The sequence below is a fragment of the Adiantum capillus-veneris genome, chromosome 8, assembly GCF_014529385.1.
Source record: "Adiantum capillus-veneris isolate H3 chromosome 8, ASM1452938v2, whole genome shotgun sequence".
Taxonomy (NCBI): Eukaryota; Viridiplantae; Streptophyta; class Polypodiopsida; order Polypodiales; family Pteridaceae; genus Adiantum; species Adiantum capillus-veneris.
Window position 1 is genome coordinate 56,781,650 of NC_140938.1, and position 26,205 is coordinate 56,807,854.

The 26,205-nt window shown below is 42.3% G+C and overlaps 1 pseudogene; it reads left to right on the forward strand.

Annotated features, from left to right (window-relative positions):
• Positions 1–18,852, forward strand: part of LOC147452181 (uncharacterized) — a 58,071-nt pseudogene extending 39,219 nt beyond the window's left edge.
• Positions 18,853–26,205: the final 7,353 nt, after the last annotated feature.

Genomic DNA, 26,205 nt, shown 5'->3' on the forward strand with positions numbered 1-26,205 from the left:
GTTTAGAATCTAGCGGGAGAAACCATATCTATGGAAAGAGCTCGGTGTGTAGATTACAGATCTATAATCTTCACTCAAATCAGAGATCATATGTAGGACTTATGGAGGGCCAAAAACCATAATGTTTTCCATCCCCTTTTTGGGGGAGAAAAGTGCATCCTTTGACCACTCTTACACCTTTCTTACAACCCAGCATTCTTGCACACATGGAGTGTATCTATTCGTCAAAGTGTTAATCATGTCCATAATCTCATGGAAAATAAAGATACCCTCATAGACCCCATCCTCTTCCTAATGGGGGTACATCCCTCCTCTCTCTCTTGGCGATTCAGGACAATCAAGGGCATAGTGACCCTCTTCATTGCAATTGTAGCATCTACCTCGTAGCCTCCGTCCCCTACCTCTCCGAGATGTCCGCTCTTCTCTTTGTTTTCTTTTCATTATGTTAATTCTTAATTGTTGCAACTAACCAGCAAGATCATGCAAAACCCGGGCCGTAACGGTATCTGGACCTTGAACCACTTGCTCCACTCTATCATCCGCTGCCACCACAGGGACCATTGGTTGCACAACAACTGGATCAGCATGTATCATGCCTTGCTACCACCTTCTCTTGATCTTCTTGCTCTTGGCCTCGGAAATTTTCACAGCTCTTTCAAATTTAGCAAGCTCTTTTTTATCAACCTTCTCCCTTACACTTGGATGGAGACAATCCATAAATTGACGCACTTTAAAGAAATCCCCTAGAGGTACATGGGATGCCGCCTCCAATTGCACCCAATGTCCTTTGAAGTGTTGCAAAAACTCTTGAAAGTTAGCATGAACATCTTGCTGTAGACCTCTTAATTTTATCGTTGCTTCTGTTGTGGTTAGTTTCTTTCCAAACCTGTAAAAAATTGCCTGCTTCACTTGCTTTTATGTTTGCTTTTTGTCTTCCTTTAAACCTTCACATCACTTGCAATCTTCTCCTCTGAGAGCAAGAGGAAATACATGAAGCTTTGCTTCATCATTCACAATGTGCATACCAAGCGTATTCCACTCGAAGTCCGCAATCTAGTCCTTCACATCCTCCTTCCCTGTGAACACTGGCCACTCTACGCCATCCCTTTGAAATTGCTTCTTCCTTGCCTGAGTAATTTCACAAAATTTGAAGTCTTGCACCTCAACCAAACCACCACTTTTCTTCAATGATGTTCGAACTTCACAGCAAAACCGCTTCACCAGGGTGCACAACTGGTAAATTTTCGCTCCCTAGCCGCGATTGCCAAAGGATGATGGAGCAAAAGGAATCGTGCGCACACTCACACACCCAAAAACCTTAACACAACACAAGGTATTCCGTTAATTTTTCACCTCACTCACCACCACTCAAAATCTCAATGAAAATACTACCCACAAGCTTAATTGAAACTCCAAACACCTCGACCTACAAGCCCTTGCCTGCCCATAGACACTACAAGGTGAGTCGAGTTGATAAAAACTTAAAATCACACTTGATGGTGACCCAAATATACAAGAATAACCATAAAAAAATCCAACCAAAAAAGGCCTCTCTCAAACCATTGCAAAGCCTTCATCAAACTCCACTCTGTTGGACTCTTTGGAGTAGTGCCAACCCCAATGGCACTGATAAAGGGTCACATAGTCTTGCAGAAAGCCGCACCTTCTTCCCTTAATTCCTTGAAGACACACATCCATGGAAACCTCATAACTTCCATAGACTCTCCCAAGTGAAAAATTGAAGAGAGAAATCTCTCATTCACTCCTCCACACACTGGAAAACTGGACGCGAATGTGACGGGACTGCACTAGACCACCTGCAGGAACCTTGCTTCCTCCCACACAGAGAGAGGTGAAAATGCTGAGTATTGGCTTCAAAAGGTTTTCCTTCAGCTTGAACACTCATGGCACCCTGATTGATGTGGCAATTTGAAGCCTTTTCACACCTTTTTTGGCCCTGTTTTGATCCTCGACGGGCATTTTTCACAAGAAGAACCCCAACAGACTCCAAAATTCACCAAATTTTTCATGCTTGATCCTTGATACCCAAATCCCTTTTCCACATTCCCACGTTCCATTTTTGACCACTTCTACCGCAGTGCATGCATCATCGTAGATTAGGCAACGCAACCCTAGAACCAAAATAATCCACCTAAAACCATATCTAAGGTGCGGACACCCTGTCCATGCATGTACGTGTGTCTGACTGTCGGCACACAAGTATGACTATTTACAATTTGTACACGTCGCATCCTATTAATAACTTGAAACCACTTTGCAAAGCTCCCAAATGCATATATTTACATCCCTTTATACATATGCCCATGCACATACATCAACGTTGTTGGCGCATTATTGGACAGAAGGAAAAGGGGGACATTTTTATAGCTTTATAGCCCAAGAGTGTTTAAACCTTAACCTCAACACCAAAAGGTATACCAAAAAAACTCTTAGTAAACCACGACCAAAAGACCTATGCTCCCTTGAGAATTTACAAGCACGTGTCCACCCAAAGGATCATAGAGCATATGTCAAAGCACTTCTTTGGGTTGAGTTGACATACACGTTCATCATATTGCTTCAATGTCATCCCAAGCTTTGCACAATAATTCTTTCTAGAAATATAAACAAAAGATTCATCAATAAGATCCTTCATAAACTTGCCAAGAAATGGAGAAAATGCCTTATTGATGCGCTTTTGGTACCAAGCACAACCATTCATAATACTAAAAGGAAGCACACAATAACAAAAGCATCCACATGGTGTGATAAATGTGGTCTTATTTTGATCTTATAAGTCAAGGTGAGGTGAAAATATCAAGAGAATCTATCACATACATTATACCTCTCATGCCCTGCAATATATTAAATATGTTATCCATGAAAGGAAGAGGGTATGGATCTTTCTTCATAGCTGCATTTAGAGACTTAAAATCAACACAAATTCTCCATTTCCCATCCTTCTTGGGTGTGACAACAATGAGACTCACCCATTCCTCAATACTCACAGGACATATAAAACCTGCTTTGAGAAGCTTGTCTACCTCTTCCTTTAAAGCATTAAGTTGTACCTATCCCATTCTCCTTAGCTTTTCGCATACGGGCTGAGCTCCTTCCTTGATTTGAATGTGGATTTACTCTCATTTAAATCCTCTAGTTTCCTCATAATAAGTGATGAATAAATGGGAAACTGTTATATCATGTGTAAATACTCACCCTTCTCATGACTAGTCAACTTCAGAGATAGCATGCTTTGAATAAGCTCCCGCTTGACATTAGGTTGAACCTTGGGTTGCATCAGCTCTTTAATTTTCTCATAAGTACTAGAGGTATCCTCATTCTCCATAAGGCAAAGAAATCTTTCTTTCTCATCATGATCTTCTTCAAGAAAAGAAAGAAACATCTATATCACTATCACTGCTATCTTTCACTTCACTGCTATCTTCCATTGTCTTCTTGTTCACTTGAATACTCTTATTCATCACTATTCTCATCAAAATCAGAAACCAAATATTTCTTGTTTTGCTAGCCATGTCAAACCTCTTTTTATCACCCCTTCTAGTGTAAAGAGTGATGGTATCATGTCTCCAATCCTATACATCTTTGGTTGCAAGTAACCATGGTCTTCCAAGGATGAGAGGGAAATCACCAATACCTGTAGTCATAACATGACAATTGACCAATGCTTTAACATCAAAGACATCCACCTCCAAGTCCTTGATAACTCCCAAACATTTCACCCTTGATTGGTTTGCAAGATTTATATGAAAACCTGAATTCTTCACCATATTGAGTCCCAACTTTGATACACAAGCTTGAGTGATAAAGCAGGCACCTCCATCAATATAAGCCTCTCCAATGCACTTCTTGTTCTGCCATGCATTCACTGTAGGGCATATATTGGGTAGCTCATTCAAAGATAGAACTCTCACAGACCCCATAGCAGGCTCCTCCTTCATAGGGTTGACCACATACTTACATTGACTCTTTAACTTAGGATACATCTCCATGAGTTTCCCAAAAGTAACATCAGCCTTTCTACTCACCAAATCGGGCCTTAAACTATAATTTGGTTTCCCTTCTCCTAAAGGGATTCCGGATGCATTGTAATGTTGCTTGGGTTTTCTCTTCTTCTTCTCTTTACCTGCACATGTTTCAGCATGTTTCCCTCTTTTAAGTTTGGGACTTGCATCGCTCATGTCATGATTTCTTGTAGCCCTCTTACCCACAGGCATGAACATAGCTCTTGAATCATCCTCATTCTTCTCTAAACGGATTATGACTACCACCTTTGTCTTGCCCTTCTCTTCAACTGTCAAACCACTTGGTCCTACTTTCCCTTTAATCTCAATACCATAACCTTGAGCTCAAGAAGGAATATGTGAAGGAAGAGGAAACATATCACCCCCCTTTTCTTTGGCTTCTCACATTGAGGGCTTTTATGACCCCATTCACCACAACAACATTGAAACATATCCCCTTTTCCAGTCATGCCTCTTCCTCTACCCCCCTACAAACCCCTCATTGCTTCCATAGCCACGACCATATCCATAGCTTTGACCTCTTCCACCTCTCATCATATGTTGTTGATATTCTTCATAAGACCTTCCACCTGTTGCATCTTCTTGGAAAAGGCATTCATATCTTGAGAAGTTTTTTGATCATGGCTTGTCTCCCTAATGAGGGCTCTTGGCTGCTCTGCATCTTTCTCTTCAATCTTTGGCTCTACATTGATTCCAAGTTGATTAAGACACTGTGCCTTCCACTCTTTATTCTTTTCCGCTTTTCAACCGCCTCTTCAAAGGTCTTTGGCTGCTTGAGCTCCACCTTCAAGCATAGGCCTCTTCTGAAGCTTGCAAGGAACCTGCCCTTCTTTAACATGACTGGAGGAATTTCAGCCCCCAAAGATGTACACCACTTTGTCCATAACACATTGAATGCCGTCACAAAATCTTCTATGGTCTAGCCTTCAATACCAAGTCTTGGATAGACTGCCATACCTTTCATAGGTCTTTCACTTGTTGAAAATGTGTAAGGAAAGCATGTCTCACCATTTTAGAGGTCATAGCTTGAGGAGGTTGGACTGATTGTAGCTCTTTTTTGTAGCCTTCCACTCTCAAGAATCTTCCTTCACACATACGTAGAAGATTCATAATAGCAAGACAAGGTCCTGCTTGTCAACAAGAAGGCGAGAGACCTTTGGCATTTTCATTTGATTTTCCATAAAGCTCTAGAAAACTAAATGCCATGTCTTTCAAAACCTATAAACTAAAGGTAACTTGAAGCGATTCCTCGAAGGTGGTGGTGCAGCCAAATACTGTCTACCCACTAAGAAGCTAGAAGCAGGTATAGGAAACTAAGAAGGATGCTGGTGGAAGGCTTGAGCATATGCTAGAAGTAGATTGCAACAGGTGTAGTTTGGATATGTATGCCAAATACGTCTCTTAATTGGTCAAAGGCAGATCAAAAACTTTGGCAGGCTGTGATGGTTGAAGGCGCAAAGGGTTGGTGGATCTCGCCTTCAAATGGTGCCATGATGTATGCAGAACAGTTGCTAAATCTCGGTGAGTTCAAAGCTTTTTGTGAGCTTGAAGGACATTATTTAGCAACTCTCTGATCAGGTGACATGACAGTCATACCACTCTCGGTGTGGTCACTGGTACTTTTGGTCCGAGACCTAGTGTGCAAAGAGCTTTATTGGCACTACCGTTATTAAGGCAGGGAGGAAATTTGTCCCCGCGACCATAGCGGCTTTGGCCAATCAAAATTTGGCATGAGGGGCTTGTTTTTTGAGGTGGACCGCATGCACAGAATTTCTCTTTTTTGTTCATCTAGTAGGGGCATGTCGGGTTCAGACTAGGCTCCTGCTTCACTTCTATAGCGCGTGCTCTCCTGCACCCTAAGTTTCCTACCAGCAGTCACTTCTGCACAGTTGGGGGAGGCCCTAGTGTCGACTTTCTGCAGCTTATGTCCGATTACAAGGCCACTCACAGTGCTGGTTCTAATTTTGCGTTCGAGTTGTTGGTGCGACGGTATCAGCGTCATCCACCTCGCACCAATATTGACATGTCCTCAGTCCACTTTCTGATGATTAGTGCAAAGCCTATCAGATCCAGAACATTAAAGGACTTTGTGACAATGCTTATGACATCTGGGCTTCAAGAAGAGGTAATTGCCCCTGGGTACGGCCTGGCAAAAAATTGTGTGTTTGTGTGGTGTGCATGGGGTAGCCACTAGCCAATTTTGGTGGACTGGTAGGGAAAGTGTGTTGTGGTTATGTGGAGCCCCACCACAACAAAGAGGATATAGACATTCGCATAGTTCACCCAGAGACTTGCCAAGAAGTGCAAGAAGGAGAAGAGGGGGAGGTGTGCATCAGTAGTCCAAGCAACGGACAAGGGTATTGGGACCAGCCTCAAAGAAACTATGTAGGTTTTCTGGAACACTTTAACAGGAAGTTCTAGATACTACATCAGAACTGGAGATCTTGGAAGGGTAGTTGATGGAAAATTTTTCATAACAAGACGCATCAAAGACCTCATCATTGTTCAAGGAAGAAATATTTATCCTGTAGATATAGAGAAACCAGTGGAGGATTCTTGCATGTTAGTAAGACTAGGCTGCTGTGTTGTATTGGGGGTCCCAAAAGAGAGTCTAGAAGTCAAGGGAATAAAATCCCCCGACTCCTCCGATGGTGTAGGAGTAGTAGTGGTGGCCGAGGTCAGAAATGGCTGTTTGGTTGATAGAAAGCTAATGGATGATATCAAGGCTGCGGTTGTCGAAGAGCATGGGGTAGAGCTTGCTTACATTACCTTCATTAAACCTCACACTATAAGCAAAACAACTTCAGGTAAATTACATCGGTTTGAATGCATGAAGCAATTTTGTAATGAACAGTTGCAAGTAGTGGCTAATTTTGCCTACATTGCAAACCAATCTACCTCTTCACAATCGGCACTCCGGTCGGCTGATACTAGTCTGGTAGCTGAAGCAACATGGAAATCCAAGGATGAAATTCGAAGCTTTCTTATGAAACTTGTGGCTGAAAGAACAGGTTTACACACCTTTTCCATTTCCCCTTCTGACAGCTTCACTTCGTACAGTCTCCATTCCACTGTTGTAGTCTGGGCAGTGCAAAAGCTCTTAGAGTTCTTGGGTGTTCAAGTAGCAGCTATTGATATCTACAATGCAGGCTCTCTTGCAGAGCTCTGTGACAATGTTGTAGCCCTAAACCAATCTACCTCTTTACCATCGGCACTGTAGTCAGCCGATTCTAGTCCAGTAGTTGTGGCAACGTGGAAAACCAAGGATGACATTCTAAGCTTTCTTACGAAACTTGTGGCTGAAAAAACAGGTTTTCACACCTCTTCCATTTCCCCTTTTGACAGCTTGACTTCATACAGTCTCCATTCCACTGTTGTAGTCTAGGCTGCACAAAAGCTGTCAGAGTTCTTGGGAGTTCAAGTAGCAGCTATTGATATCTACATGGCAGGCTCTCTTGCAGAGCTCTATGACAATGTTGTGGCCCTGTTGTGCAGCATCAAAGCTGGCAGCCCTAATGCCGTCGATTCTAAGCAAGAAAACATGAACCAATTTTTTCCACCATACACGACTAAGCCACATGAGCTGCAACATTCTGGAGGTCTTAAGAAAAGCAATATCAGAGACGCAACATCAACTGTTGAAAGTGTATCATCTTATATGTATCCCGCTTGTCTGAGACAAGTTATCATCACCATTTTGCAGCTTATAGGGATCTTATATGCATTTGGAATCCTTCTAATACCAGGAATGGTTGTGTGCTATGTATTCAAAAACTTGGCCAGGACAATTACAACGAGATGGCTCTTGGTATTGGTGCTTCCGCTAGCTAGCATTGCTTATACTGTATTACTTGGCCTAGCAATTTCTTTGCTTGCAGTACCATTCTTGCATCCAAATTATGCCCGAAAAAACTGCATGCCACTTTGGACAGTGCGGTTTGTGAAATGGTGGACTTTGTATAGGCTTCAAGACTTTGCAACAACATCAGTAGCAAGTGACCTTAAGGGCACTATATACCTTGCATGGTGGTATTGGGCCTTAGGTGCTGAAGTTGGTGAGGACGTTTTTTTGGATACAACAGATATTAGTGAGACGGCTTTGGTTACGATTGGCGATAGAGTCACTGTGACTGAAGGTGCTACCATACGAGCTCACCAGGTCTCAAAGGGTAATGTATGGTTTTCTCCTCTTTCTGTGGGAAGGGGGGCATGGATGGGACCCTACTCTTTTGCCAGTCTTGGGTTACACATTCCATCTGGGAAAATCACCGAGCCTCTACGCAAGACAAAGGGAAAAACTTCGGATGTATCTGCAATGCAGGTGTGGAGCAAGTTGATATTTTTTTTAGTATGCATTCATTAATGTAGTGCACTTTTGATGAATGTGGTGAAGATGTCCTTCAATGGAGTTTTTATGTGTTACAGGACCTTCAGCCAAGGCGCTTACTGTTTTTGTTCTCTCCATCCATTCGACATTTCTTGGGACTGTACCTTGTAAACCTTGTACTGACCATCTCAGCACTGCTTGCATATCCTCTTTTTATATGGTTAGAATCAATGTTTTTCCAGCTTCCCCAAAAGTTTTTCTTGGAATCGAAATGTGTTTACATTGCATTGCCATTAGCTGCAGTCCTACCATGGCATCTAACAATGTTGATTCCGCTCCTAACGTACCAAGATTACCTAAGTACATTATTCAAACTCATGGCAGAGGTAATTGACAAAAGAGAATTCCTTTCCCTGACAACTTGCTTCATAGGGACTTACGCACTCTACGGTGTCGTTTTGTGCACTCTCACTTGTGTGTTGAAGTGGTGCTGAGTTGGTTAATGGAAGCCCAACAAAGACCTTTCTCCTAGCTCCAATGCGGGATTTTGTCTTTGGTTGGCCCATCGACTTATAACCTCTGCACATACCAAGTTCGCAATGTTTTTGTCAAGAACTGAGGCTCTTTGCATATATATGAGAAGCAGGGGTGAATCCTCTCACTGACCCGAACCTTTTGAATTTGAATGCCAAATGCCACTTGGGCAATTTTGCCAAGATTATCACCAGCATGATGCACCAAGGAGGCAGCGTGTGCTGACTTGAGACTAGGAGCCCAGAGTGTTGCAGATGCTCATAGTGTGATACTTCCTAGAGCGAGTACTTCTTGGAGCCATCTCAGCTGCACCAAAGGGTAGCATGTGGAAAAAGGACAGCATCTATGTCGGTGTGCAAAATGCAGCAGCTTAATGGACAAAATTTCCCAACTCCAAATGGTTGGGTGCAAGAAACCCAGAATCATGCAGATGCAACTTTCCAAAAGGACCTTCCAGATAAAAGAGGAACCCCAACTTTTAGTTTGGGCTCTTTGAAAGTGAAATTGCAGGCGAGCATAGCTTCCTAAAAAACCGGCTTAGTCTAAAAAACGGACTCTATGCACATGTGGCACACGCCACAATCCGCCACATGTTATGCTCCCGGTCATTTTCCATGCCTTAGAAAACTTTCAAGGCAACAAGTGGGAGCCCATTCTTAGGCCAAAAAGGTGCTCAAACAAGCGGGGGTTTGAACCCAAGCGGGCACTATCAAACACGGATGCTCAACCACCAAGCCAATGTATGTCGATAACCAAACACCTTCTGCAAACGGTTATATATCAAACACATTTTATTGGCTACACCGGGGGGGGGGGGGTTGGTTGGTTTTCTTTTATGTGTATGGGCGGGCGCCCTCGGTTACCGGTCGCGCCACATGTGCATAGAGTCCATTATTTAGACCCAGCCTCTTGAACCTAGCATCTATTCGGGTAATATAGCCCTTGCTTCAAGTCTTAGTTCCCATCACCTTGCTAGTGGGCACGATGTATCCGTGTCTACTCCTTTTAGGTTTTGTGGCATCAAGGAAAGGGACAGAGGTGGTGGTTGCTCTATTACCAGTAGCTTACACCATCTTCGGCCTCCTCATGTCGCTCACAAGCATCATCTGCAGATGGGTTTTGATTAGATGGACAGAGTCGCAATCCTCTTATGAGCTATGGGGCTTTAGAACTCTGTTTGATACCATTCGGCAGTTTGTCCATATGATGGGCATGTATGAGCTTCCTAGAGCTGGCAAAGGGCTCTCTCTTTTGTGTGTTGTACTTCAACTGCATGGGAGCTTGCATAAGCATGCAAGGAGTGTACATGGACACATTGTATGCTTTGAATCTTGATTTGTTATAGGTGGGACCTGAAACTTGTATTGGCAGGAATACACTGTTGTTTGGCCATCTCTATGAGGGCAAGCGGGTGGTATTCAAGAAGGTTGAGCTAGAGGAAGGAGTTACAGTCAGTACGCTGTCAAGAAGTGCGCGGTGCAACTAGGAAAGCGTCGGGCCTCTGACTGTGAGGATTCGTAGCAAAATCAAGCAAGGAGTAGATGATTTGAAGCTAAAAACACACTAAAAAAGAACAACACTCCAACCATAAAAGCTCCAGTTTGAAAAAGAACCAATATTAACTTAAAACTCTTGTGTGTGTGAAGATTAGCTTTAGCCTCTCTCCCAATTGCACAGATGCAGTGCTCATTAGACCTGTTAAAACCCCTAAATATACGCTTCGATTCTTCGTCGTGACCATTTCATGGAAGCTTCAATACTTCATTAGAGAATCCCAAGTAGTTATTTGAGGAGGGAAAACCCTAATTGGAGGCCTCACAGCCTCAACCATGTAGTGGAAGCAGCATGGGACGGCACTAGCACCCTGTAAAGGAATGGCTGTATCTCCTTGCTCATATGCCCAAATGAGCTCATTATTGGCTCTAACATTTCCCACACAACTTGAGAAATAACGCCACTATCGTTGATGTGGCATTTTGAGCTATTTGTAGGCTATTTTTGATCATTTTAAGGCCATTTTTAGCCTTTTTTTGCCCAAAAATCGTAAAAAGCCCAAACGAGCTGGGAAAAATCCCTAAAATTGTGGAAAAATCCCATTGGGATCAAATTTCATGTTGAACCTCATTTTCATACTTGGTAAGCACTTTGGACACGTCTTTTACGCCAGCGCACGAAACCTACTATTTTTGGCCGAGATTGCACGCATTGAACTTTCTAGGCAAAACGACACTTCGAAACACTTATTTGTATGTTCCTAAAGAAAGTTAGGCATATATTTATGTGAAAAAGAATTCCATGGCACCACATGTAGGGCCTCGCCCTCCCGGCAAGGTATGTACACGACTGCAACCGTGACATTCATTTTCGCATATAACACTATGTACATTGTAGCATTTGGTCCCACACATAATAAACATTAAGAGTGAGGTAGAAATTTTGATTTCACATTATGAACGTGCCATGGCAAGACATCCACCCCCTCTAAATCTGCACATCCTCTGGCATGTGCCACAGATATCTTTTGCAGGTTCGGTCTTCATTTAAGTCCACATACATGTCGATTCCATCATCGCTTGCAACAAAATCTAGTGCATCATCCTCTTGTTCTTCATCCACATCCATAACATTTTCATCAGAGCCTTCATTATGACTTCCCTGTGAATCTAAGGGATCTATATCACCTCTTCTTTTGGATAACTTGATTCTTTTCCTGCGATGGGAATCTTCATTTTTGTCCCATCTAATTCATGCAAGGTATAAGTCGCATTCCCATGTACATGCTAAACCACATAAGGACCAAACCATCTCTTTGAAAGCTTTCTTATTGTTGAATGTTGGTTTTCAAGACTACTGTCATACACCAACACCCAATCACCTTCCTCAATAGCTTTAGATATGAGCCTATGCCTCTTATCAAATTTGTCCTTATTCTTTAACCTTGCATCTTTCAATTGTGCTATTGCAATCTCAATATCTTGGGGCCTTCTTTCTAGCTAGTTTATGTGCAAAGCAAGAAGGTCTTCCCTACTCATTCAATCTTCCCAAGGCAATACATTCCATGTGGGAATTACATCCTTAATTGGCATTATAGGTTTCTAACCATAGATCAACTCAAAAGGCATATAACCAGTAACTGAGCTATGAGTTGTACAATCAGCCCATAAAGCATAAGGCAATAACCTAGGCCACTCTCCCATTTTACCTTTGTAGGCCTTAGCCAAAGCTTTAATAATAGGAGGATGCCCATGCTCCAATTTTTCGTTTCCCTCAGGATTATATGTAGTAGTGAGAGCAAGTTTAATGCCCAATCTAGAGAAAAACTCCCTTGCTTTGTCAGCATCCAACTCACCCCTATCCGCTCTTATTTTCCCAACACAATCATAACGGCTAATTACATCATGCAAGAGGAACTTACATACCCCTTCTGTGCTTTTCGTTCTTAGAGCACGACCTTCAACTTGGTTGGTTAAATCTTCTCGTGCAAGCACTATGTATCTCATTTGCCATAAGACCAATGGCATTGTAACCAGATCTACTACCCACTTATAGTGCATGGCCAATGGGTAAGTAGGGTGCAACCCATCACGATGACGTACATTTTAATACATTTGACAGGTTTCACATGATTCCACAAAGTGAGATACATCTTTATACATACCTTTCCACCAATACCTCTCTTTCATTTTAGTAAAGGTGGCCTATACACCTCTGTGTCCAGCATAAAGACTCTCATGAAACTTTTTCATAAGCTCATTTTGAGCGTCCTTATCATTAACCACTCTCATGGGCATTCCATTTCTTTGTTTTGGACACTTCCATAAGTACACATCTTTCAAAAAGTATCCATAGGCCTTTCTCCGTATCCTTTTGAACTCTTGATCAGTCCACCCTTCTTGCCTTGTCAAAGTGCTCAGATAGCGTCCAATGAGCAACCAATCACCTTGATATAGGTCCTCTGTAAATGACTCAAGTTCATTTGACAAACAAACATGATTGCCCTTGGCACGAGAGATACTATAGAACTGTGTGCCTACATCATCGCCCTTGACAACCATGTCTTCTTCTTTTTCATACCTTGCTCTTGAAAGCATATCTGCATCTGGATTATCTTTCCCTGCAATATGCTTAATTCTGGATTCAAGGACTTTATGTAGCCAATCCATCTCAACATAGCAATGTCGGGAGTTGATCAACTTGTTATCATTTCAAGAAGGGGTAGACAATCAGTCTCCACTATTACATTTGCTCCTATCAAATACTCTTTGTCACATTTCAAAGCTGTGACTACTCCCCATAACTCTCTTTTTACCTGTGGATAGCTGCGTTGACGAGCACTTAGGACTTTTGCTCCAAACCTCACCACATATCGCTTGCCATCATTATCATCTTGCCCAACCGCCCATCCAATTCCTGTGGGGCTAGTATCCACTGTCACAATTACATATCTTCCACATTCATAGTTTGCTTTCCTCAAAGTTGGAGACATAAGCAGCAACTTATTTAATTTACTTATGGCATGTGTATGCATTTCTTCCCATTGAAACTTTTGGTTCTTTCTCAAAAGTTGATACAAAGGCTCTGCTACATGTGCATAATGTGGAATCCAGATAACATAAAGCACGCATGCACCCAAGAACCTTCGAACCTCAGTGACATTTAAACATTTCTCTTTCATTCTCTGAATTACATCAATCTTTGCAGGACAAGGCCTTCTACCATATGGCCCGCACGTCTATCCCACAATAAGAACTTCATTCACACCAAACACTGACTTTTGGCCAGACAAGGTAAGGTTCACCTCTTCCAACCTTGACAAGATATTATCACAATCATTGATATGGTTTGCCACATACTTGCGGCACCCCCTCAAGTCCAAGCCATATCTATATCAATTACATCACATCCTTTGATTGGCACATCATCAAGGAAAGGCATTGTAGTTTGAGGTATGAAGTCACGCAGGACTTTGTTCATACCATTCATCATATGCGCAACTGAATTAGTTGCCCCCTAAGGTAAGGTTCACATCCTTACTAAACCCAGGGGTGTCCTCATGGTAGTGAGGTCCCTGCTTTCCATCGCTAGTTGGAACTAATCATACCCTGAGTACAAATCTCCCATAGAATATATTGCCCTTCCTGCAAATGCCTCTGCAAACTCATCGACAATTGGCCCTATACCTACATTTCTGATTGTCACCTTATTTACAGGTTGCATATCCTAAATAAAGCGTAAAGAATCATTTTTCTTCGGAACTGTGAACCACCTATTCGAATATGGAGCATAAGAAGGCTCCAAAATACCCATCTTAATCTTTTCATTAAGCAACTCGATGAGTTTTGGCAAATGAGCCTTTGGAACAAGAATAGGCCTCAAGTTCCAAGGTACATGAGGGATAGTGAAGATCACCATAGGAGCAACAATGGATGGATCAACACACCCTATCTCATAAGGCTCAAATGCAAAAGCTTTTCCGTGTTTGGCAAGCATGTCTTCAAAGCATATCTTTTCAGTTTTTGTCAAACTGTCCTCGCAACCAACCTTTAACTCCTTCAAAGAATCCTGTGTGAACTTGTGTCCAATCTTGCTTGGGTCACGAAGGCTAGGTTGCAAAGCAGCTTGTTCCATCTTATTTGTGCAATCTTTTGGTAGAGGTAATGCCACTGGTTTCACTTTCTTTGCCACAGACTTATAATTGGTCTCCACTTGTGCATCAACACTTTGAGCATTTTTGAAATCCTCAATGCCTTTGTACATTTCTATTGAGCATACTTTCACGACCTCACTTCCCATATGAAAATTGCAATCCACTCAAGACTCCAAATCTTGCATAGTATCCACAAACGAACACTCATCAAACACACCTACAATGCATTCATCATCTTCTAGCAAACCATCCATCTTCAAACCTCTTTGTACACTATTTACATGTTGTCGTTCACCCCGCTTTAAGTCCTCACACTCTGTAAAATCAATAGATCCATACTCTGATAATGCTACAAAACCTGTAGAAAATGTTTCCTTTGCATATACATCATGCGAGAACCTTTCTCTTCTTGTACCACTGCAATCCCGCTCTACAAGGGTACATGGCCAAAGCCCCTCATATCCCTGTAGTCCTTAAATTCTTTGTTTGTCTTTGGCAAGTGTTGCTCTCTAAGACTTTCACGGTTCCCTTCATGGTCCACACAAGCAGTAAGGAACTGTATTGCACGCTTTCCATCCCTGCTCCTTATTCTTGCATAAGCTGACCCATCATCCATCACCCTGGTTTCCATACGAGTAGCAGTGATGTATAGTTGCCCAAGGATAAGAGGCTATGTAGACATCTTCTGCACAAAGAAATTTTGATCATATTTCACATCCCCTATAGTCACCTTAACATTTGGACAAGCTTCGTACAGCTCCCCTGATGAGTTATTTGTTGCACGAATCATCCATCCATGATTTATACCAATTGGCCATTTTCCTTTTTGATAAAGACTCTTTGACATGAGGTTAATTTTTGATCCATGATCTAACAATGCAATGTATGGCTCTTCCAAGTCTCCCACTTTTACCAAGGTCTCAGTAGTTGCTCTTACCCAGTGGATTTTCAAGTAGTAACTCTTTTGAGTGGTCTCCACTTCATCTTCATCATCCAAAAAGTGAATCTGTTTTACTCCTCCCCTAGACTTGTAGCATCCAACAATAGTTTCATCACCTTGTTTGCCATAGACATGTACTCCCTGTGCATTTAAAGTCTCTTCTTCACCCAGTACATGGATAGATTCAGTAAGATACTGCCACTTCCTCTTTATGATATCAATTATTTCTTCGTGGAACTATCGCTTTGCTATACCAAGGACCTCACCCAAGGTAAATTCCACCTTACTGTTTAGAATCCTCTCTTCCAAAACCTTTTTGAGATCCGTTGCTGCCTCTATATCGGATTGGAGTTTGTAGGCCGGACCCTTTGCTTTGGATTTTGTTGCATCCTTCTTCTTTTGTTTAGAGGCTTGTTGCATAGGCACTTCGGGGACAGGCATCTGTTGCGGGGAAGGTGATCTAGGAGTCACTGTGTCATTTCTACCTCCACTCCTTGTGGCCCGCTTTGAAGGACCTTCATCCCCATTCTCGCGCCTATGTTTCTCTTCAACAATGGCCTCATTTGCTTGACATTTGGAAATGTATGCATGCATTCACAAAAAGTCCATAGGGTCATTCCAACTTGTTTCAAGCCAAATGCAATCTCCAGCTTCATGTAAAACCTTTGTAGCCATTTTACCCTTCATAGCAGACTCTATAGTGCATGGCCATAGCTCTCCAATACCATTAGATTCCTCTTCTCCAACCTTGACTGATCCTTTTCTTTTAATAGGATCCACCTTCAACCCATAGGTGGCTGCCTCAACCATTGAGATGGCATGGCTAGTAGCCATGTCCTCAACTAGCTTCTTCATTCCGCCCTTTACAAAGTTTGTCCCCAAGAGCTTACCTGTTTCACTTAAGTGAATCTTACCATCTTTAAACAAAACAAGCTCCTTGTCAAAGAGTCTTTAAAAATTTCACAATCCCTCCTTCCATGGTCAGTACTATCACACCATATGCATCTATTTACAAAGCCTTCTCTGTTTTGAGGTCTTTGCCTTGTAGCTTGTCCCGATGGTTGCCCCTTTTCTTCTAGCCTTGTAAGCTTTAACTTGAGCTCTTGCATTCCTTTGACAATATCATCTAGAATGGATTTGTCACTCTTTGGAACCACAATCACGGGCTTTATAGGACTCTCTAGAACACTTGGGACTTGATTAGGGTTGACTATCATCTTGTCTCTTTGTTGTTATCGCTTAGCTAGCACTGAAATGGCATCTTTGACCTCATTCCAATTGGTCTTCAAGCCTTGTTCTACATCCTTATCCTCAAGTAATAGCTCTAAATTCTCATGAATCTCTTTACCTGCAGCCTGCAAAAAGAGCTTTGTCTTCTCCGAGTTTAGGGTAGCCTTTTCAGTCCTTGAAAGTTGATCATAACGGCGTTCGAATTCCCTTAGCAGTTCGGTAGGCGAGAGCCCCTCTTTTGGCCAAACTACCCACTCTAAGAAAGTCCTCTTTGTTACCCTCTCGGAGTCCTCCATGAAATACCCTTCCTTCCAGGATAATTTGAATGCTTCCCAAGTTGCCCCATTCTCATTTCTAATTTCCCTTACATGCTCTTTGATCTCAGGAACCACAGCAAGTTCAAAACTTTGCACCATCTCTGCTTTGGGCACTTGATGAAGCTCCATCTCCGTTACATATCCACAAAGATACTTTGTTACATATTTACCTTTTAATTGGTCCATTTTCTTCACCATAGATTGAAGAGCTTTGGTTGAGCAGAGCTCCCTCCTCTCTGCAACTTGTTGCTGCTGCATAAACACTGCAAAAGCTTGAAACATTTGCATTGTGACTGGATCAAACCGAACCCCTTGTTGCTCCATAGATTTAAACCTTTGTTTTGAGACCTTCAATGAATCTTTTGAACCCTCACCCTATCCTACTTCACGTCGGGTTCAACAAAAATGTGTCAAGAAGTGTGCAGTGCGACTAGGAAAGCGTCGGGCCTCTAACTGTGAGGATTCATAGCAAAATCAAGAAAGGCGTAGATGATTTGAAGCTAAAAACACACTAAAAAAGAACAAAACTCCAACCATGAAAGCTCCACTTTGAAAAAGAACCAATACTAACTCAAAACTCTTGTGTGTGTGAAGATTAGGTGTAGCCTCGCTCCCAATTGCACAGATGCAGTGCTCATTAGACCTGTTAAAACCCCTAAATATACGCTTCGATTCTTCATCGTGACAATTTCATGGAAGCTTCAGTACTTCATTGGATAAGACCAAGTAGTTATTTGAGGAGGGGAAACCCTAATTGGAGGCCTCACAGTCTCAACCATGTAGTGGAAGCAGCACGGGACTACGCTAGCACCCTGTAAAGGAATGGCTGTATCTCCTTGCTCATATGCCCAAATGAGCTCATTCTTGGCTCTAAAATTTCCCACACAGCTTGAGCAATAATGCCACCATCGTTGATGTGGAATTTTGAGCTATTTTTAGGCTATTTTTGACCATTTTTTACCATTTTAAGGCCATCTTTAGCCTTTTTTTTTGGCCCAAAAATGCCTTTTTTTGTCCGTAAAAAGCCCAAACGAGATGGAAAAAATCCCTAAAATTGTGAAAAAATCTCATTGGGATCAAATTTCATATTGAACCTCATTTTCCCACTTGGTAAGCACTTTGGACACGTCTTTTACGCCAGCACGAAACCTGCTATTTTTGGCCGAGATTGCCCGCATTGAACTTTCTAGGCAAAACGAGTGTGCCACTTCGAAACACTTGACATTTGTACATTCCTAAAGAAAATTAGGCATATATTTATGTGAAAAAGCATTCCATGGTGCCACGTGTAGGGCCTCACCCGCCCGGCAAGGTATGTACACGACTGCAACCGTGACATTCATTTTCGCATATATCACACTATGTACATTGTAGCATATATCACACTATGTACATTGTAGGATTTTTCCCACACATCATAAACATTAAGAGTGAGGTAGATATTTTAATTTCACATTATGAACATGCCATGGAACACTATGTACATTGTAGCATATATCACAGTATGTACATTGTAGCATTTGGTCCCACACATCATAAACATTAAGAGTGAGGTAGATATTTTAATTTCACATTATGAACATGCCATGGAAGACTATGTACATTGTATCATATATCACAGTATGTACATTGTAGCATTTGGTCCCACACATCATAAACATTAAGAGTGAGGTAGATATTTTAATTTCACATTATGAACATTCCATGGAACAAAAGCGCGATCTCTCCTGCTTCCTGGAGTGAGGATGAAGGCCTTTTCTCAGCTTGAACCCCTGGGACTTGGCATGAAGGATGAGGTCATTGGCTCTCTTTAAGCTTCCAACAACAACTACTCCTCCTACCACTTCTAACTTGTGCAAAAAATTTCTTAGCCATATAGCTAGAAGGATTTTAAGGTTCTAGTCACCATTGATTGAGACTTTTCTAGGCACCATTGACATACTCGTTCATTTACAACATCCACCTACACAAGTATCTTTGCAAATCCTAATTCCATTTGCATAGATTTTTTGTTCAGCTTTTGATACACCTGATGCAACAAACAACTTGACACATGCTCCCACTCATGTAGGTTCATGTTCTCACAATGAAGTATGTACTCCACTAAATATACATAGAATTTTGTTTTTTTAACATCTGAGCATATCACAGAGTTGACTCTCATGCATTTAGCCTTAAGTTCAAAAAGACCATCCGAACCCTTAAAACAAACATAATAGCAATTTTCCTGTTGCAGGTTGCAAATGCATAAATAGCTTAACATCGACTGTAGAATACACCTACAGGTCTGATCCCCAAGTAACCAACCTCCAAAGAAATAGCTTTTGTTCAGTGGAGCATTTCAAATCCCATACATCTTCTAATTTTTTATTCCACCATTGAGCTGTCCTTCTAATTTGTTACAAGTTATTGCCTTTGAGCCCAACTTCCTCAAGAACAAAACAGTCTTGAGATTCTGCAAATTTGACAAGCTCCATTGACGTCCTTTCTATGCATAAAAGTGGCCTTATCTTTAAACAAAGGAGTAGGGTGAGTTTTAAACAGGAATCTCCAGAAAGAGAATTCCTTGTCTATCTAGCCCTGCCTTTCTAAGTCAACTTAGAGCAGACAAGTAAGCAAGGACCGAACAAAACATGAGTGAAAACCTTATTCTAAATCAACCAGGGCTAGTGGTTACCAGCTGGCTAGCTAGATGCTATTAACATTAGCAATAACTAGTTATTTTTAATGATTGGTCCAAGGGATTTTCTCATTCACCATGCCATTGCTTTAGGTTGACACACCACTACACTTATTTTGGTGAAAGGTGCATTAGATGCATGCGGATCGTTTTTTGTGTTAGCCCTTCTTGGCTAAAACCCATTTAAGCTCATACATTTAGCTAAGATATCCCCACACAATATATCAAAGGCCTTTGCAAAGTCTTGTTCAGGGTTGGAGCATACTTAATGCCTAGATTGAGGTGAATGTATGTCTGGTATTCTTTATTAGATCTTGCAAAATAAGACATCCAAGATATAGCTATAGAGTACTTTGTCAAAGTTCACCACTCCATCTATTGAGACACCACCCCGGCCACATCATAGCTCAAAGAATCCTTGAAGTGGCCTTCGGTGATTGTATTTGTTTAGAGATGCTACTGCACATGTCAGGACGTGTGCGGCATATGAAGGTGTTCCCCAAAGCCAAGCTGCCAAGCCTTCTACGGTTAGGTTCCCTTTTGAGAATATCTTTTGCAGGTTTGGGCACACTCTAGTGAGATTACTAGGCCAGCCAGCTTGTCTATACGCTCTTTAGTTGCTACCACGTAAAGCCAATGTTGGGTTCTAGAGGTAGGTTAGAGTAGAGCTTGAATAGAGGTGCATTCGTTTTCCACACCCAAAAACAGACATAGCTCGAAGAGGGCGAAGGTGGTGCAAACCTCCCATGACACGGCTTCTAACTTCTACTTCTAACTTGTACAACAACATGTTGCTAGGACTCTTCCCTGAGGACTAAAGAACACGGGGTCTTATGACCCCCAGCCAGGGATCCACGCAGTAGAAGTGCACGCAAAAAAGCAGAGGCGTCGGGCATCATCACACTATGGGAGAATGCTGATGTTACCGCACAACATTACTGCATAAGAGGAGAGAGAGAGAGAGGTTTAAGAAAGAGAGAGATTGTATGTTGCAGCCCTGCTGGCGGGTTTTCCGATTTTTCCGCGATTATTACCGCATGTATTACTGCCCATATAGCCGCATAGATTACCGTAATAAAAAAAAGAATCCACTTGGCCGGCCGCCCCCATTCCTCTCCCACTTTTCCCTTTCTATAAATTCTATTCTATTTTATTACTTTTCAGAAATTGGTACCCCCTTTTTGCATGGAGTGTAAGAAATCCTATTCTCATTGGGATTTTTAGTGCCTCTCTTCTCTTTGCTTGCCTCATCTATTGGTATGATTCTCCTACTGGTATGATTCTTCTACTCTACTCATTTGTACTCCATGAGATTCTATATCAAAAAATATTTTGTTTCCACCTCAAAATCTTATGTCAAATATGCATTCATATGGAAATGACAAGCGAACGATGATCAAAATTGTATTGTCTTGCGCTCATAAACAAATAGCCATTTTGTACAGCATAAGTAGAGAAAGAAGACAAAATCCAAAATATATTTATTAATTTTCATCCTCCAAGAGATCTCTACAAGTTCTTACATCCATGTCCAACCCCATGGTAGCTAAATCAACAAATAAATCTATTGATTCATCCTCTACAGCCTCTCCTATTGAATCATCATCATCCTCTCCATCCTCATCCTCCTCCTCACTATGGTTGGTTCTCCTCGACCTCAACTGCATCATCGTCATTGGCATCTTCTTGAGATGGTATGGTGGGATCTGCCAAAGTCTCTATGTTCGTATCTGCAAAGATAGATCTGCTTCGTGGTGTGACTGGAATAACATACCAAAGTCGTCTTCGATACATACAAGGCACATAAAACACATGTAGGTCATAGAGCAAACAACAACATGAATGTAGTTTTATATGTATCATATAATGTTTTAGTGAGATGCACATGGACTTTACCTGCTCACAACTACTAGGTTGCACCAAGTTGTCGGTCTTCCTGCGATGAAATTGCCCGGAGTGTACCATATAGAGCCCATTCTCATGTCTCTTAACCTCACCCGGAAACCATCGGCAGTCAAAGAGATATTTGTGAAATGTTCTGAAATACACTTTTATTATCCTCTCTATTGTTCCACATTCCCTCACCTCTTGTGTTGTCATGTCAAAGTTGCCCATAACTCCACTATCGTGAGTGATTCGACGCTCATCTATCTTGCGGGTTCGAAAATGACGTCCTTCGGACCACATAGAGTTGAATGTGAAGGCCTGCAAAAACCAATCAAGATAGATGAGAGAGAGAGAGAGAGAGAGAAAGAGAGAGAGATGACACACATACACACACACAATCTCGCACACACACACTAAACACATTGAGTATATTACCCTTGGTAGACATCCTCGCGCGTACTCCCATTCTTTAGGGATTATTTGTTCTCCTTGTGCCTTGGCCTTGGTCATGGCATTGTGTATCCACCCAACTGGAATTAAATCAGGGTATTTGGCAAGCTCTTTAGGAAAGGGAGGTTCTCGCCTACCGCCATGCGACCTCTTCCATGCTTCCCTCTCCCTTTCTCTTGTTGTACGCACCTCCACATACATATCCACCCATTTTCCCATGATGGGAGCATTGAGTAGACAATGGTTGTTGACTATGGCTTGAAATTCCCTATCCAAAATCAAGAGAGAACCTTTCCCACTTGGAATGTTTGCGTGTTTTTTTGGATCCTCTTCCTCCGTCTTTAAACGAGGCAATGATGGGTCTATTGTGAAAAGATATTGAGAGACATACAAAAAAGCCTCTTGTACAATCCAACCCTCTGCCATGCTTGCCGGAACACATGAAACCATTAGTGATTAAAGTAGCCAATAAAAAGCGTTGTGAATACAATGCACTCCTAATAAGGTTTAAGGCTTAAGATTGATGAATACCTCTGGTTGTGATCATAGCCTTAAAAGTCTTTCAAGGTCTTTAGGAACCTCTCAAGAAAGAACATCCACCTGGAGTGAACCACACCACAAATGGCTATCTCCTCAACAAGATGGAGCAATAGGTGAACTTGGCTAACAAGGATAGAACATGGGAATACATCCTCAATAGCACAAGTTGCTTCAATCGCTAGAAGTCGAGCTATTGGAATGGCTGAAACTTCGATTTCTTTGGAACTCACAAAACTGTAACCAAAAAAACCTTCATAATCTTTATAGTAAAGTTAGTCTTCAACGTAAAGTTTAGGAGGGAGGATCAAATGTGCTATACCTGACAACTTCTCCCACCTTGAATATTGCAGCCTTTACCTTCGTGTCCGCAAATCCACTAATGGTAATTGGAAGCACAAACTATTGCACAAACAAAAAGACTTATTAGTATCCAGAACCCTAAACCACATACACACACACTCACATACACACACACATTACCTGAAGAATCTTGTGCCAATCATGGGATTTGAGCCCATACAGTTGTGTGGATCCTCCTTTCTTAGTTTTAGTGAAGGCACCCTTGAGCGAACGCATATAATCTGTTGGAGTACGAATGGATGCAATGACTTGTTTCATCCGCTCTTGATCCACCCTTGATAGGATCCAAGGTGCCTTTGTCTTCCCCCGAGGCCCCATGCGAGGTGTGGCCGAAGGAGGGAGCCTCCTTATGGCCCTCATGTCCTCTCTAGCCCCCAATGAATCTTTCTTGCCTACTATGTGATCCCATATTGCTTGCCCAACATTTTTGAGCACATGCATTGGATCAAATAGGTGTTGGATTTTCAATGAAGCCCAATAGGGTAGTGATAAGAAAATAAAGTGCCTAGACATACCCCTAGGTGGATCATTGGAGGAGGCAATGTGTTGTGATGCTGGTTCCAATGTCTTGCCCAATCGGCCATGGTCCAATGGAGTGGCTCCATCCCATTGCATGGTGGAGAATAAGATCGATGTGTGGGCGGCAAGAAGCGATGGTTATTGGGGTAGATCACCTTACCAAGTAGAGCGGGTCTCTCTGTCACGAGTGAGGGTCCACACGTTGGGCATGCACTATGTCCAGATGTCGATAGTCCTAAAAAAATAAAAGACATTTTAAGTGTCCAATGCAAAGACATTAAAGAGAATCACAAAGTATAAGCTTACCAGAAATCTCTCCAAGCCCGGGGTAATCATGCATGGTCCACATGAGAATGCACTTGATCATTATGCGTCGATCACGAAGTGGTCTTGATACATCAAAAACATCTATTCCGTTCCATAGCTCTTGAAGCTCTTCAATCAAAGGTGCTAAATATACATCCATGTTCTTCACCTTGTGTTTTCTTGGGACTAGAAGAGAGAGCAAAATGTTCCCCTTCTTGGTTGACTCCCATGGTGGAATGTTGTAGTTCACAACAACCACTGACCAAGTACTCCATGAGGTAGACCGATGCCCAAATGGGTTTACCCCATCACTAGCCAGACCAAGCCTCAAGTGATGAGGCTCTTCTCTAAACTCCGGCCATGTCTGCTCGATGTGTTTTCATGCTGGCGAGTCAGCCGGCACTCTCATAACCGATTGGTGGAGCGATTTGTCATATGCCATGTAAGAAGCTCGCTTGTTCCTTTGGTGCTGAACATGTGCTTGATGCGAGGAATGAGAGGAAATGACGAAGAACCTTGCGAGGTATTGTGGTCCTTGCATTCCCTCTTTGTACCTTGATTCTCCACACTCGGTGTAATGGAATTTGCCTATTCAATTTGAGAATAGCGGAATTTAATGAGAGTACTTTCAAGAAATGATTTTGTGAGCATAGCGGGTAGACATAATTGAAGATAGCAACATAATCATAGCAATTAGTTAACTTGGCATAGACAATACTTTTGCAAGAGAGAGAGTTTAGAGAACATGACAACAATTGAGGACCGGATTTATGTGGAGCCGGTCCCCCCTCCAATAGGCATTTGTATTATGATTTCTCCCATAAAGAGAGACTTGTTACAATACAGTCTTTGTGTTCCTTGTGACCTAGGTGATGCCATGAAGATGGAAGGCTTCATGCACCACAAACATAACATAAACTTGAAGAAAGCTTTAACTATCCCAAGCCTCAGTCCCAAGACCTCAAACACCTTTGAAGGTGGAGAGAGCTAGCAGGGAATGAGGGTAGGGAAGAGGAAGAAGAAACATTTCGTAGGAGAAAGAATTAGTTCCTCACTTATCATACTCTTGTTGCTAGCATACATAATAGCATAGTAATGAAGAAGAAGGAGATGGCAAGCTTAAGCATTGAAGCATGGCTCTTGGTTGGATTTGCACTCCATAGCCAAGAGTGTTGGTGTAGGCTCTCAACCTCTACTTGCTTGGAGAGGGAGCTCTTGCACTTTGCATATCACACAATGAGAGTGCTTGTGAGTGTGTGTGGGTGAGTATACCCCCTAGGCACCCCCCTAGCTTGCTTGGGTCGACCCCCCCTTGTAGCTCATGCCTGAAGCTCATTGGACCCCTCCAGGCCTAGCCAATCACAAGCAGGAGCCATTACAAGCAACATGGGTAGCCTTGGGACAAGTGTCCCCCTTTCCCCTTTGAGAGAGAGGACTTGATAAATGCTAAAACAATTAGATAATTCATGTAATTTATCATTGGACCCCTTTGAAGCCTAGCCAATAGGCTTCAAGCAACACATGAAGGTAACATGGGTAGGGGCCTGACATGTGTCCTTGCTGCCTCTTCAAGATGGGCTTCCCTTGTGTGTGTGAGTGGGTGTTCTCTCTCTAGGCCCTAGGAAAAGGGCTCGCCCCCCCTCTTGTAGGAATGATTTTGACTTTTAGGTGATCAAGCACCTTACTCACCAAGCATGACAAAGCACTTGAACTAGGGGGGTTCCCACAAGCATCTCAGGCAAGCTTCTCAAGGCACCTCAAGTACTTTAATCATGCAGCAAGTCAAGCACCTCAAGCATGGAGCCAGTCAAGCACCTCAAGCATCTTAATCAAGTACCTCAAGCATGAAAAACACCTCAAGCATGACAAGCACCTCAAGCAGGACAAGCACCTCGAGCTTGGGCTGGGTTCCCACCTCCAGCTCAGCCCTAGCTTACTTAAGGTCAAAAGGACTTTTACACACATTTATTGGAGGTCTTCAATGAAGCTAACCCTAAGGTCTTATGCTCCATTGGTTAGCCTTGCTCTTTGATAGACCATCTCCCTTTTGGGCCCCTTTTCATTGGCCCCGTGTTGAGATAGATCTAAAAGCACATACCTATATCTTAACACTTGTTCCCGTTTATTCTCCCACATTAAGTGAGCAATTTAATATGAGAAAATCATTTGGGTTAGTTAGATATTAGATTTTATGACATTACCTCTCTCTTGAAATCATAGTCGTCCTCGACTATGAGGTAGAAGAGGTAAAGTCTTAGTCATTAGTCAATCGTACTTAGCGGGTAAAGGATCCCTTTTTACCCTACGACATCTTTCCAAGATGGATGACTAATCCATTTGGTGCTTGGGAGACATAGCTGCCGCAAGCATGTCTGCTCTTTAGTCCATTTCATTCTCCCAAAGTAGAGTGACAAATTCTACTTGG